This window comes from Corvus brachyrhynchos, unplaced genomic scaffold (genome assembly GCF_000691975.1).
Source record: "Corvus brachyrhynchos isolate BGI_N302 unplaced genomic scaffold, ASM69197v1 scaffold10, whole genome shotgun sequence".
Taxonomy (NCBI): domain Eukaryota; kingdom Metazoa; phylum Chordata; class Aves; order Passeriformes; family Corvidae; genus Corvus; species Corvus brachyrhynchos.
The window spans coordinates 6,978,027-6,992,571 of record NW_008236180.1 but is presented as its reverse complement, the minus strand read 5'-3'; the positions used below and the strand labels follow the sequence as shown (position 1 = coordinate 6,992,571).

Sequence of the window (14,545 nt, the reverse complement as noted above, 5' to 3'; positions counted from 1 at the left end):
TTGATGTGGTAGCTGATCGAAAGTTACACTGGGGTTAGAGGCATTTTAATGGCCAAAACATCTCCAGTGTGTTTGTTTCTGGTGTTACACCAAGTCTAGAGCTTTGCTCCAGCATTTCCAATGAAAGGTACTGGTTAAACAGCAATTTCCAGCTTCTTCTGATGGAGAGAAAAAGAGAAACTTTTGCAGCAAAGAGAAGTTGATTTTCAGATTTTCATCTGGTTCTGCATTCAGAGAGCTGAGCCCGATTCTGAGCATTCCGTGGGCTTTCACCGTTGCGCACAGTGCGCTGTTAATGATCCCGGCGCCCGTCAGTGCAGACATGATTTCCGTGGTTAAAATAGGAAATGCATTCATCTGTTTTACATAATACACACAGAACTGAAGAGAGCCCAAAGGGTCCATCCTTGTGTTCCTGTGCAGCTCGAAAAGAGAAAGTGAAGGAGTTTCAAGGGAGAGCAGTAACAGAGGGTGAAAGGAAATAACCTTTTTCTGCCTCGGAATGAGCTGCTGCCTTCTGTGTGCTCCGAGCAACAGCAGCACTCGGAGGTGAGTAGCAAGGGATAAAAGAAATGAACAGAAAGATGGATAAATACTTCCTTCCTGCTACAGATGCCTTATTTCCTTAAACTGATCTATTTACTGGGAGTTTTAGCTGAGGCGAGTGGACATTAAAGCTTCAGATATTTTAAAAATATTTCTGAGATTCTATATTGGGGGAATGCTGCGAGCTTTTAACCTGAAGGAATTAGGACTCCTAGGATGTTTTGCTTGTGATAAAATATCTAAGAATGTGTTATCTCTGTGATCATTAGGAACAGAGGAAAAAAATTCCATTGGCTCTCTTTTCCCTAAGCGAGTAGGATTGTTCTTTCATACTTTGGGCTCTGAAATCATCCATTTCATAACCAGGAACGTGTTCTTCCCAAACTGGGAACCAGGGATGGTGCTGGCAGATCAACTGCATAACTGTTACACGTGCTTATTTCAGGATCAATAGATAAACTTTTCCAATAGGGAGAGGGATTTTTGTCTGCAGTTACGTTGCAGAGAAGCTGGAGGGAATGGGGGCAGGAAACAAGGAATTTTTCTCACTGCAAGTGCCATAATACTTTTGAGTTTAGGCGTGTGCTGGATAGTTTGTTTCTTTCCTCTTGGCACTGATGAGAAAAAGTTTTGCTAAAAAAATCCAACAGTGCAAGAAAATTTCTGTCTATGGAACCTCTAAATCTGGTCAGGTAATCTAAGAGTTGTCCTGCAAGCCTCTGACTGCATTTTGCTGTAGTTTGAAGATGCAGAATGTTTTTATGCTACCTAGTACTTTAGATATCAATGTATATTCATTTTCAAGCTACAGTTGGAAAAAGCAGAAAAGAAATGGATTATTTTACAGAATGTGGACTTTTTCAGTAATGTATATGAACCAACATACAGGAGCATTCAGGAGATTCTTTTTTTTTCCCCTACAAATTTGGATCTGCATTATGATTAAAATAAAGTGCCTGGTGAAATTAAACTCACATACTTAAAAAGAAGCCATCAGCTCCCTTCCTCTCTCACTCTTCCTACACATTATTCATCTGCTATGTGAAAAGCTGTTCTGTGGCTTCCACACAAAAGCAAAGTGAAAAGAAAGCCAAAGATGTTTTATTTAAATAACGATTGATTTCAGGATCCTTCTAAAGCACAAAACAAAATGTTCTCCAGATACTGTGAAAATATATATGTAATTTCAGATAATCACATGTTATATACCAGAAAGCCGCTATGTTAAAAGCACATTATTGAGATTTTAAAGGCATGCACTAAAAACTTAGGAAGTGCCAGAATTATGGTTGCCTCTGCAATCTTCACTTTGTTCCTTGGTGCATATGCATTGTGATGCAGCCTTAAAGTGCACATCACACACATTTTTCTCCAGTAATCTGTGAGGGCAGAAGTTATTAATATATTCAGAAACTTTTATGTAGTGCCTGTCACTACAGTACCTGCTGCACAAAAGCTCTGAGTAGTGTGGGGCTGGATTGTCCACCTTACAGGCTTGAGGGGTGTGCAGAGCATCAGGGATTTTAAAATGCTCGTTTTGACTGCCTTGAGACGTGTACACTGTGATTTTCCAGACCCATTAGATAAGGCAGCACTTCACATGCTTAGAGAATAATGTCTTACTAAATTCTCTTGTGGATTCTCAACTACCTGAAGATTTACACATCAGCTGTACTGTGTTTAAATGATTTACTTTCCCCCCCTGGCAGTCTGGCAGGGTTAGGAGACAGAACCCAGTTCTCCAAGGCCTTCTCCATCTTCCTTTTTCCACAGTTCCCTGACCCATGCACAGCTTTTGCAAGCAAGCCACTATACAGTTTCTCAGGGAATGACAATAGAATATTGCATAAGATTATGTAGCTAACAGCAGGCATGTGAGAGCTCTAGTAAAGACTTCAGAATATCAATTAAACCAGCCCCAGACCTTCTGCCACAGAGTTCAACATCAGTGTTCTGTCTGCAGTTCTTCAGGCAGCAGAGGTCCTGCAGAGAGCTGCAGGGTGACAAACTGAACCAGCAGGTGGGAATGAAGGTGGAACCTTTACCAGCACCCATCAGGTATTTCCCAGTAGAGAAACAATGTCTGAAATCTTGGATTCCATTTGAGGCTCTAGAGGACAGTGTGCTTTGGATTCAACTTTTTTCATTCCCCTTAGATCTCTCCAGCTGAGTTTTGTCTCTCTTAAAATTCTGGCTCCAGATCTTTCTCTCTTTCACGTTTCTAATCCTACGCTTCACCATTCCGAGGCACAATTTTTCTTCTCTTAATTCTAAGTCTGGGACAGCGTTTTAGGACATGCTTTGACAGCAAAGCCAATTAAGAAGTTGTTCTGCCTTCAGCTACTTGTTTCCTTTCCCACTTGTATTCCATCATCCTGCACCCAGCTCCTTGTCCTCAGTTTTGCCCCCTCAATGGTTTCTGAGGCAGTGTTGTGAAGTGTAGCACTGAAATAACCCAAGTTAAGACAACCCTTTAAAAAAGAAGTTATATTATACACATTGAAGGGTTAAGGAGATTTTCAGTGTCTCTCTTCAAAATGAGCCTAGAAAAAAATATTTTAATCTCCATTGAAATGAACAGTATAGTTTTTTTTGCCATTGGATTTTTAGTGTTAGTCAATAGATTGAATCTATAATGTGTAATTTCTAGTAGTGGTAGCCTTCACACCATAATATTCTATAATGGCCATGCTGTAAGCATTAAATGTTAGACAGAAGAGGATGCTGTGAATGCTGTATGGTGATTGATATTATGAGTTGGTAAATGATACTTGATTGATTTATGAATCTCAAATCTTGTCCTCCACTGGAAGTCTGGCACTATTTTGCAATTACAAAGCAACCCTGAGCTAACAGAATGTGATTTATGTCGTTTTTAGTGGGTTGAAAAGGAGTTGATTTATTGTAGACCTCATGGGGTGGCATTATGGTATTTATTTCAGCATGGTCTTAGTAAAAAGTGCCCAGTACAACTTCAGAGTTGTGTGACTGGAGCACTTTTCTTCGCTCTCCTGGTGGTGTTGGAGATGAACAAACCTCAAATGAGAACAAGTAAAGGATTTCCAGTTCTGCATTAGTATTTTCCTGCTCTGTGGTTTTGACCTGACCACTTAACAAGCTCGTGGTAAAGTGAGAGTGGAGTACAAAGCTGTTTGGAGAAAGAAATCTATTTATTTACCTGGGGAAATAAGAATGTTTTCCTTAATGAATGGCCATCAAATGAAACCTGATCAAGCACACAAAGTATGAAAATCCCAAAGGCCCGTGTGGTGAATGGAATTAGATTCCTGTTTGATTTGTAGCTGTCACTTTACCTTTGCATTGCAGTTTGATTTTTCTGTTTCTAATCTCACAAAGTGATGTCTAGGAGAAGTAACTTTGCATGGTAGGATATTTTCCATCCTTTTTGGCACTTTACAATAAAGACTCTCACTAAAGCAGCTGTAGGGAACCTAACAGTGAAACTTCTTAAAATAAATTAGATGAATGACTGATCTGATTTACACATTTCCTACTGTGACCTGAGAACTTTCTTATTGTTTCCAAGTATTGGAAAAAAAATTTCTATTTAAACATAAAATTTTTTAAAGTTACGGATTTTTTTCGTGGCACAAGAAATTTTGTTAATATTCCTAACATTTATGAAAGTACTTTCATTTGATTTATATTGTTTAACTTATTTTGTACTGGAGAGTCCTGTGACAGATCTTCAGTTGATATAATCAGTAACAGATCAACTGATTTCTTAAGAGCTGGAACAATTTATAGCACTGATAGTGAATCTGCCCTTGAAAAATTATGTTTGAAAGTGCTTAGTTCTCTGTGGTAGGAAGAAGTTCAGTGGTTAGGAAACTGGACTAAGGAAAGGATCAGTTCTTTATTCAGTTCTTCAAAACTTTGGAAAATTCTTTAAAATCTGTGCCAAAGTCTGTCTGTAAAGCTGGACTAACCTCCTTTAGAATATTTAATTGCAATCTCTTCAGAAAAAACATTCTTATTTATCAATTATTTTCTTGGTTGTTTTTCTGTCTTGTTTCTTGGAATTGTTATATGGCTCCAAATATACCTTAAACCTGCCCTGCAGCTTTTACAACAATATTTTTTGAATTCTAAGAGCCAAGTTGCAAAACAACCCCCCAAAATTCTCACTTGGCAGGACTGTAGAGCCCATCACTGCGGATGAACCTGAGCCATTTACAAATGGGGCTGGTTTGCTGTGAGTAGTGATCACACAGTAATCATGTTGTGACAGAGATCTAAAACAAGAATGAAGATGTCAGAGCTACCTAGGAGCAAATGTAAATTTAATCTTAAGATAAAAGCATATCAAACATACCCAAGTGGCTTATTGCCAGAGATACTAATTAGAAAAAGCTGTATTATGCAAAGCCATTTGTTCCAAATGGCTCTTCAGGGGGCAGGTTAAGGAGGAGTTTCCCCTGTGTGGTTTGGTCTTGTTTACAGAGGTTGTTAATATTTGCAAAACCATCTTGGTGAAAAAAAATACGTCAAGTGGATAAAAGAGACTTAAATGGGGCTTTGGAATTTTCAATGAAAAAAAAAGATTCTAAGGAAAAGCTGTAAATTTTAGAGTAGTAATAAGTAGAAGATTCCCCTCATATAGCCTGGATCACTCTCTTTTCAGGACAAGAGGGATAAATAATTCTGGGCACAGTAAACAACTGCTTTGTCAAACAGCAGTTTTAGGACCCACAAGAAGTGAATTCAGAATTTCATCTGGAGTGGTGCTCGGGGCTCAGTTCAAAAGTGTTGAAGGAGTAAGAGCCAAAATCCAGTTCTGTTTTGGGGGGATCAGAGGCCCAGTGCATCCAGGTGCTTAATTACTAGAAAAGGGACCATGTAAAAATGAGGTGATCAGGAAAAAAAGTAAACCCTAAAATAAACAGTCTGAAAAGCAAGATGCCTGCAAGATGCCTTTAAGTTGATAAAAACATACTGTGTTTGAAACCCAGGTGAAAAATATGCCCATAACTCAAGATAAAACTGTCATAAAATACAATGAATGGCAGTGGAAAAATTAAGGAGATACCGTAGGGAAAAGGTTGGTTTTCAGAAATTAAAGTTTGCCAGGATGAATGGAGCAGGATCACTGTAGAAACTGGGCACATTTCTCATTTCCCCCTCCCTAGCACTGAAATGGGGCTCCTGTCACAGGGAAGGATCCTCCTGCCAAAGCAACTGCCAGGAATGTCCTGTCTGTTAAACACACATCCATCTGTTATCCCAAGACTCCAGTGGACATTGCAAGTGGTAATCATACCTTTCAAAGTAAATTAAATTTCTTGTGTCCCTTTTACTCAAAGAGGATAAATGAAGCCCAGAGGGAAGGAAAAGGTTGCTCAAGGCCACCAGGCAAGTCAGTGGTAGGACTGTACAAAGAAATATCAACAGATCTTCCAGGCTTGGGCTATCTTGGCCCATGCACAAGGCAGTCTTTATGAAAAGTGACAGCAAAAAATGTAAATAGTGTCCAATTTATTGGTATCTGCCTGAAAAAAACCACACTGAAGTATAAATGCCATAAAACTTGGGGCTGAATCCTGAGCTGACAACGCTGTCTGTGTGTGAAGCTCTCTAATATAATATCTGATTAATCATGAATTTGCTATTGTGCAGCAAGTGGAACTGTATCAGTTTATAAATAGTGTACATACATCCCTGGCTGCATGACAGGATTACTGCTGTGAAATTTTTGCAAATCTTTGAAATCCTGCAAAATGAGGCATCATCAGGCAGCAGAGAAAGGGATGACAAAGAGAGGAGGAGCCTGGGGAGAGACAGAAATACAACACTGGCCCTATTAACAGAAAGCTGAATTTTTACCTGAAAATACAGGTTTAAAAACTGCAAATGTGATATTCCATTATTTAAATACGTGGTACCACAATCCCTGCTCTAACTGCGCTACCTTCAAAGATGTTTCAGTTTTAATAGATTATGTGGCACTTAAAAATCCAAGTGTGGAGAGGGTTGCTAATATATTTAGACTGGGGAGCTTCATTTTGGTCATCTCTGCCTCCAGCTTCCTCTTAAAACATTTAATGGAGCTTCATTCCTCTTGGCTTCTCTGAAGTGGGGACTCTAATTTATTTATGCTGATGAGGAACTTTTCAATATCCTCTTCCCCTCCTGTCAGCATTACAGAGAAGAGAGCAACGATTTTTAAAGGAAACAGTTTTTTATCTAGAACATGCAAAATGAAAAAGATACTGGAAAATGCAGCATAATTCAGGCTCACAGCACTCTCGAGACCTAGTTAAAGAATACCTGTTAATGGATTAATTTTTCATGCTCCACATATGCAGAGAAATGTATTTCAGGGGATATGTAGGCCTACAATATAAAATCAATTTCAGAAGTAATGTGACGAAATGGTAGAAGCTGATGAAAGCACTGATTTGTTTGAATATCCCACGATTTGTTAATTGTACAGCAAATGCCTGACTTCACCCCTTGTGCAGTGGTTGAAGAGGAAAATGCCACAGTGACAACTCTGACAATTATTGTAACGTTTAATGCAGCCAGCCCTCTCTCAACCTTCTGCTCCTGGGTAATCTATTTGGTATAATTTGGCTACCAAGTATAACTTTAAAACTAAGGCAAAGGTCAGGATTATTACACATGAAGGATGGGTCTCTCCATCCTGTCTTCCACTGAGGCTGCTTGTGCCAACTTTCTCCAGCTTTGTGCACCAAATTCCTTCAGATTTATTCCCTGGTCCTTCCTTGTTCTTTAAATCTTTCTACACAAAGTTCATCTCCCTCCCCAAAAATCTCAAGATTTTCGTAGAAGTCATGTAACTTAAATTAAACCATGGGCTATTGAACCCTTATGACTCACTTTACCAAGCTCTGCTGAATAACCATGTGGGCCAGAAAATTTAATTAATTTCTATTGTCTATCTGCAAAATCTGTTAATGTTCTTCAAGAAAAATAAGCTCTGTCACTCACGAAAAACTCAGCTATCAGACCCTAAAGTTATTTTTGCAGCACTATATTTTTTGCCAAAATTAGAACTCGGTCTCTTGCAGGATTATCCAGGCATGATCACCAGGCACCACTACCTAGGCAGCGCTTGGGAAGATGGACAAATATATCCAATATCAGAAACTTTCAGAATGCAAATTTCTGATTTTCACTTTTGGGAAATAAGCCTTGAGAATTTGATCCACATGCATTCTACTGGTTCAAAAACCAGAGGGGCTTGCAAGGAGATCCATCCCATTCCCTTGCCCCTCTCCCACTGTTTAAAAAAAAAAAAAAGAAAAAAAAGAGGGGGGATATAGGGGATATATGCAATTTTCAAGGGGATGTTGTAATTCACACACCTGGCAATGGTTATAAAGCCAAAAGACTGTTCCTCTCCCTATGTCTGCAGGTCAAAAGTTTTCTCCCTTGTTTTCAGTGCCAGAAAAATAAAGCTGGGCCTATTTTATGGCACAAGCACAGTGCCCCATGGAGACTTTCCCTGGCCTGTTGCACCTGCACTGCCACTGGAAGCCAGCTAAAAATATTGCCCAAAGTAGGGAAAAACAGCAGGATCCCCTCACCTCCCTTTTGAGAGAATGAGAACTTTTCCCAGTTTTTCTTATTTGTCTCTAGAAGATGAAAGATAGGTAATAATTCCTTTTCAATACAGGATATAACAATCATCTGGAAGGGGGTAAATGCAATAATCCAGAGAAGTTAGCACAGTGAAACCCAATTAAAATGAGACAGCAACTGCAGTGATCTGCACATCCAGAGGAGGCAATTTATGCCAAATGACACATCAGATTATTTTCTTCTGAGCATAAAATTGCACAGAATCTTCCCAAACACCGTTACCAATGCCAGTTACTGTTAGTTCCACATGTATCAAGACACAAATATATCTGTCATTCCATAACTGCTGAAACACTGTTTGATTCTTATCCCACTGGGCTACTTTTTTTTGGAGTAGTTCATGATTCTTTATTTAGAATTCATAACAGAAAGTGACACACCCCTGAATAACATTTGGATTTTTATGGACCAGCTACAGATAGGGGGCTAATACAGAAATTACCCACAGTTCATCTGTAACCTGGTCTACAGAGTTCTCACTTCTCTCTCAGTTGGGAATGGAGCTGGATTCATAAGCAAGCCATGAAACAGCTCTTCCCCCACTCTGAAAGACAGAGCCCAGTTTGAGAGGGGAGAAAATCCCAGGAAATTTGCATTGAACATTGCTGAAGATTCAAAATAACATTTCAAAGATGCTTGTGAAATTCTTCGAATGAAATATTGAACAGGGGTCTAAAAAGGAACTCTGGTTATTCAAAATAAACGGCATAGAAAGAAAATTAGTCTAAGAAGAGAAGGGAACTGTTTACTTTTTATATTTCTGCTCATTAAAAGTGTGATTAAATTGATAAGGTGAGATAAGGAGACCAGGTGTCGTATTTCACTGAAGAAAACCAGTCAGCATCGGATTTGACTTCAAACTGAAGTCCCCTGCAGCTGTGCATCCTGGTGGGGCTTGGTTTTTTTAATGTCATGCTAGAAACCATTACTTTGCTGTGTTTGTAGCAAGTAGCTGCTGGTGCCATCCCATCTGTGCCTGAACCCTCATTAGCCTCTGCTCTCATTTTCTACAAAGATTAATCTATTTTGAGAAGAATCATGGCAAGAAATTCTGCTTGTACAGCGAGGTCTCATTGTGGAAATCGTGAAGTCGTCATTCTGTTTGCACAGAACGCGAGGGCACGGTGTCAAGGAGGGGGTGATTAACTGAGCCTGCAGAAAGGCAGGGATTGGCAATCCCTGGCTTTGCTTTGGAGCTGAGTGGTTACACATCAGAAGAGCCCAAACCCACAGCCATTATATGATTCATACCTCCAGCTGTGGCAGCTATATCTCAAATTAGGTCCAAGTATGCACATACTTCGTGTACAGCTGCATGCTACAAGCACTGAAAATATTTTTCTGTGGAGGTCAGTGCAGTCATTCTGCACAGCATTCAGTTTTGGTAAAAAAATACAGTTACATTATCCATTTGTGCACCTTCAGACCTCACAAACTCTGAATTCTACCATGTTCAGAGCAAGATAAGGTATCACATCACAGGGCAGCTCTGGGGAACTTCCTCTGCCTGTGACCAGTCAGAATTTGCTGGGCTCCAGGATTTAGATAAAGAAGCAGAGTTCTGGAACAATATTCAGAGGTGAAGTTTCTCTTTCCAGCACTGGAACAAGCTGACTCAGGTTCCACTACACATTTTAGCTTTCCTGCTCTGTAGAGCACTTGGGTATACAATTACAAAACAAGATTATGTAAGACTCAGCTGTTATGTTGAAGTAACAACTGGAAAACATGACACTAACGCATGATACTCAGCTACTTCATGTGGGTTTTTTATTCTTAATGACTGTTGAGTGCCCAGGTTAGTTTGTAGAACAAGATGTCGAGGACCACTCTAGTGAAGAATTTGTGTGACTCAAGTGGCTTTACAGTCGCCATGGTAAAATTTATTTGCTGAGTGTCAAAGAGTATCATGGAAGAAGACAGTTGTTTTCCTTCTTAAATGGTCAAAACATAAGTTAAACCTGCCTTTAGGCTGGCTCAGCATATCCTGAAGCCACCCTGGAACGTTTTCAACAAATAAGGAAAGTTTGCAGTTTGGAACAGGAACATTTGGTTTTTTTCAGCTGGCTTTGCCAGTTTTGGCTTGGGAAATGTCAAAGCTTTTCACTTTTGATGTTGTCTAAGTACAAAGTAGCACTGCCCTTCTCCCCTTGCCCTTCTGCCAGCTCTGGAGGCTGGGGGTGGGGAAACAAAAAACCAAAAAAACAAAAAAAAAAAAAAAGGGAAACTAAAGAATCAGAGGAAACAAATAGCAGGAGAGATGAGGAGACCTAAGGAAGCCTTTAATGGGAACTGCAGTTAACTCTTGTTTACAACCCTTTCACTGTGCATTTAGGCACTGGAGCATTATAAATATGAACGTGTAAGACAGCACTGTAATAGATGCCAAAGTCCAACTTCTAACTGATGCCTTATCTTGTTTTATTTGAAAGTCATCACACATGCTCCTCGGATGAATGAGATGCATTATTGAGGAGGGGTTAGGAACAGCCTGGCTGAGTGAGGCAGGCTGAGCACTGGGTTCTGCTGGGGAGCTGGGCTGGGTTTACAAGATCTCTGGTGCTGACTGTGCCACCCCAAAATCAAGCTCCCAAACCCTCTCTCACTCTGACCTCCACAAGAAGCAGCTATTTTATAATCAAATCCATATTAGCAGCAGACTCCTTGATGGTGTTTTTTAGATTTTCAACGTGTAGTTACACAATATAACATGTAATACTGCGTGCATACTTATATACGGTATAGATATAATATATAGATACAGACTACAGAATAACTGCTGAATTTGTGGTGCATAAGCCAAAAGCCCCAAGCCTAAACCCAAGAAGAGCAAACATGAGGGAAGGGTGTCTGTTTTGCTCTGAAAACAGAGCTGTTCTGCATCCCCCTTGCTGGCTGCAGCTGCGCAACACAGGCTCATGCCCTGCGAAAATCCTCTCCTTGCTGTTCTTGTGGCAGGAGCTGCTGTTGAGAGTTGAGGTCACTGAGCAGAAGGATGTGCACAGGGCTGGAGCCACCATGTGATGTCTCATTTTTGTCACCCTGAGCTCAGGGCTGGGGCACAGGCAGAGATATTCCATTAGTTTCCCATCACCTTCTGGCACTGCCAGGCTCTGCTGCCCTACCAGAGGCTGATGTTGACACCAGATATGTGCACAAGGGCTTCTAACAGCAGGACAGGTTTCCTGCAGATCAGGCACGGGCAAATTACCATATTTCTGTCAAATCAGCCAGAGCTGTGATCCACTTTATGCCAGCTCTGTGCTTTTATGCCAGATTGATGCCAACTGGGGGAAGACAGACAATTCTTGATACAGCATAAAGTCCAAGTGGTGCAGAGAAATGATACCTGATCCAGCAAAAAGCTTGCAGGAACAGTGTGGACTAATAAATGTATTTTAAACAATTTGAGAAGTGAGAATGAATTTCTACTGGATCTGCACTTTGTACCATTGGGACCGTGGTCATTTTGATCTGTTATTGAATACCCTAAAACACAATTTATTGGATACCAGCCCAAGAGTTTGTAAACCAAGACCTGCTTGGCATGTCTGTATCTTCTAAGGGAAGAAGATACATCTTCTTGTGGAAGAAATGTTGTGTTAGGGGCTCTGAACTGCTGTATCTAATTCTGTGCCATGCATACATCACAGAAATACATAATTCCTCCCATCCAGCACCCTGCTAATGGGGAATGCTGCTTAGCTCTCCATTTTAGACTCACAGCCATGCAAATGCTGCAGAGATAGACTTGGGTTTGGGTTACTTAAGAGATTTCTAGCACAGTGTTCACTTTACAAATATTTTGCCTGCATTTCCTTATTAAACCAAGAACAAAATCCAAAAGAGGTATTTGATTTTCAGCTTTAAAAGCCTTCTATTCAGGTTTTGATGTGTTTATTGTGAATCACCTGTTTTGGGCAACATACCCCCGTGTTTTTGTGAATATGATCTGTGCATGATCCCACCAGGAATGGACAAGGCACGTAGCGCTGGAGTGAATTCCTAGAATGGCACCTGGGTGCAGGATCAGTGTGTGAAGAAAATGACCAAGTGCTGGCACATGTCAGGGAAGTAAAGCCTCATGGATCGGGTGCCTGGAAGCAGCATATGAGCTATTCATTATAAAATGTCCCTTTAAACTCCTGGGGAGGTGCTCTGTTTGCTGACTTACTGTGACAGGAATTGTCATCCTTTGCCCACAGGAAATGTCATCCCAGCTCTGGTATCAATTTCGTACCTCTGCAGGGAGATCATGGGGACAGAGCAACACCTGCTCTGCCAATCTTGGGGCATCTGGGTCAGGTTCAGGCTTGGCTGAGCAGCACCTGGGGAGGTTCTGCTGCTGCATCAGCTCTGCCTGGTTTTGGGCATGAAGGAAAACCTGTAGTTTTCAGGGCTGTCAATCTGGGATCCTCCAGTTTTCTTCCCCCAGCACTAAGGGACAAGCTGGGTGGGATTCCAGCAGGGGTGTAGCCATGGGATACAACTGTGTGGAGAAATGATGCCTTGCCTTATTTCCAAATAAATGTGTGCATTTTAAAGCTGCTATCTGAACTCATCATCTGAAGGTTATACTGATAGCCAGATGTCAGAATCATAATTTTTTGTTCTTTCAAGCTTTTTCCCAGTAGCTTTAAATAGAAGAATACATTTTCCACAGAGAAAGAATCTTCTATTAATAGCGTTAGATCATTTCAGCATTTGAAAGGAAGAAATTAGTCGAGAGTTTTTATAGGGTTTTTTTTTAATACTTTCTAAAATATTATAAATTCTTTTATTGTGCAGGCAAGAGTGTCTGCCTTCAGAGTTTTAATTACTAGGGAAAAAATAATTCTGTTTCTCTGAGTTCAAAAAACAAATATAGTGCATAAGATTATGTGAAATGACTTAAAATAAACATCTTCAAACAATCTGGCCCTATGTGTCAGTTCTCTCTCATGCTTTGATAATCTCATTCTGTTGTTGAAATAGATTTACACAGATTGCAGAGGAGGCTGGAAGCCGATTGAAAAGACTTCTGCTTATCCAGTGCACTGAATTGCCAATCAGAGGTGATGTTCTGGGGGCAGTCTCAATAAATTCCTCCCTGTATTTTCTCACAACTGAGAAAGTTCAGCCAGTTCCACTCCTGTGATCTCACATTCTAAGATCTCTCCTCATTCATGTAAGAAAATGAGAGGAAAACAAGCTGCAGGCTTCGCCGCCTTTTCCAAATAAACTTTGTTATCCTCTTATGTAAAACACTGGGATATTCCAAGTGACAAAGAGCTTTATACACAGCTCCACTTAAAAGCAAAACCGTAAAACAAGTTTTGTGCTGCAGTCACAGAAATTCCAGTCATTTGTAGCAATGAATGGGCAATGTCAGAGGAACATATGGTATTTTTAGCTCTGCTTCATTACCCAATGTTGTAAACGAACCCTGAATACTTGTAATGTCTAAAAGCTTTCTTGGAGAAGAAGGGCTTTTCCTGCATAGTTTTGATTAAAGTCAGGCTGTTCTGTGCAGAGGCTCCGCAAACTGCACTGAGCAGGGAGGGGAGGCTGCAGGGCAAGTCAGAGCTGTACAGAGATGAAAGGACAGCAAAAACAGGGGTGTGAAAGCAGAATGTGACTAGAGAAGGGGAAGGGCAGCCCAGTGAGAAAGGGAAGAGTCTCAGACAGGGAGATGTGATTTCAGTGTGACCAACTCCTTGTCTGACCTCATGTGCAGGAATTTAGGACTGAAGCTCTGTGTTAGAGGCAGATAAGCTCCAGCCAACAGGACTGAGCCAGGGCACTCTGAGGCACAATGATACAGGCCTATAAATGCCGTAGAGCTGATGGGCACGTTTGATACCAAGAGCCTTTGTTAATGTTTCACAGCATCTTTTTACTGTTGTGTGTTTGCTCTTTGAATCCATTTGACCCACCAGTGAATTTGGTTTATGATTAAGTTGACCTTTCTTTGTTTTTCCTCTCACTACACAAGATCCTTGCCCTGGTTTGCTGTGCCCTGCTCAGTGCAGACATGAACCAAAGGAAGAGGGGTCTGGCTTGTCCTCAGTAAATTATGGCATTTCGGAATGTAGGATTTCTTTTTCCATGAGCTTCCCCCATTGTTTCTAAATATTTCCTAGGCAGCTTCAAAGAGATTTGGTTTGGATGTAACGTACAGTGTATAGGAAGGGACAGGCATTGGATGAACTTAGTGCCTTGGAATAGTGTGGATCAGTGTGGCAAGCACTGAACACCCTCCAGTTCCTATAAAAGCGTGTGGATTTCAGAATTTCTTGGAACATCACAGGACCAAGTCCAAATTATGCCTAGACCAGTGAAATTCAATACTGTCATTACACAAAACAATCCACAAAGTCAACAGCAGTCTGAA

General features: G+C 40.6%; 1 protein-coding gene across 1 annotated transcript in view; it reads left to right on the top strand.

Annotated features, from left to right (window-relative positions):
• The first annotated feature begins 378 nt into the window (after nucleotides 1-378).
• PHACTR3 (phosphatase and actin regulator 3) overlaps nucleotides 379-14,545 on the top strand; it is a 73,430-nt gene continuing 59,263 nt past the window's right edge. The window contains exon 1 of the mRNA XM_008634844.2: nucleotides 379-549. The gene's annotated coding sequence lies outside the window, so the exon portion shown is untranslated. The remainder of the gene's footprint in view (nucleotides 550-14,545) is intronic.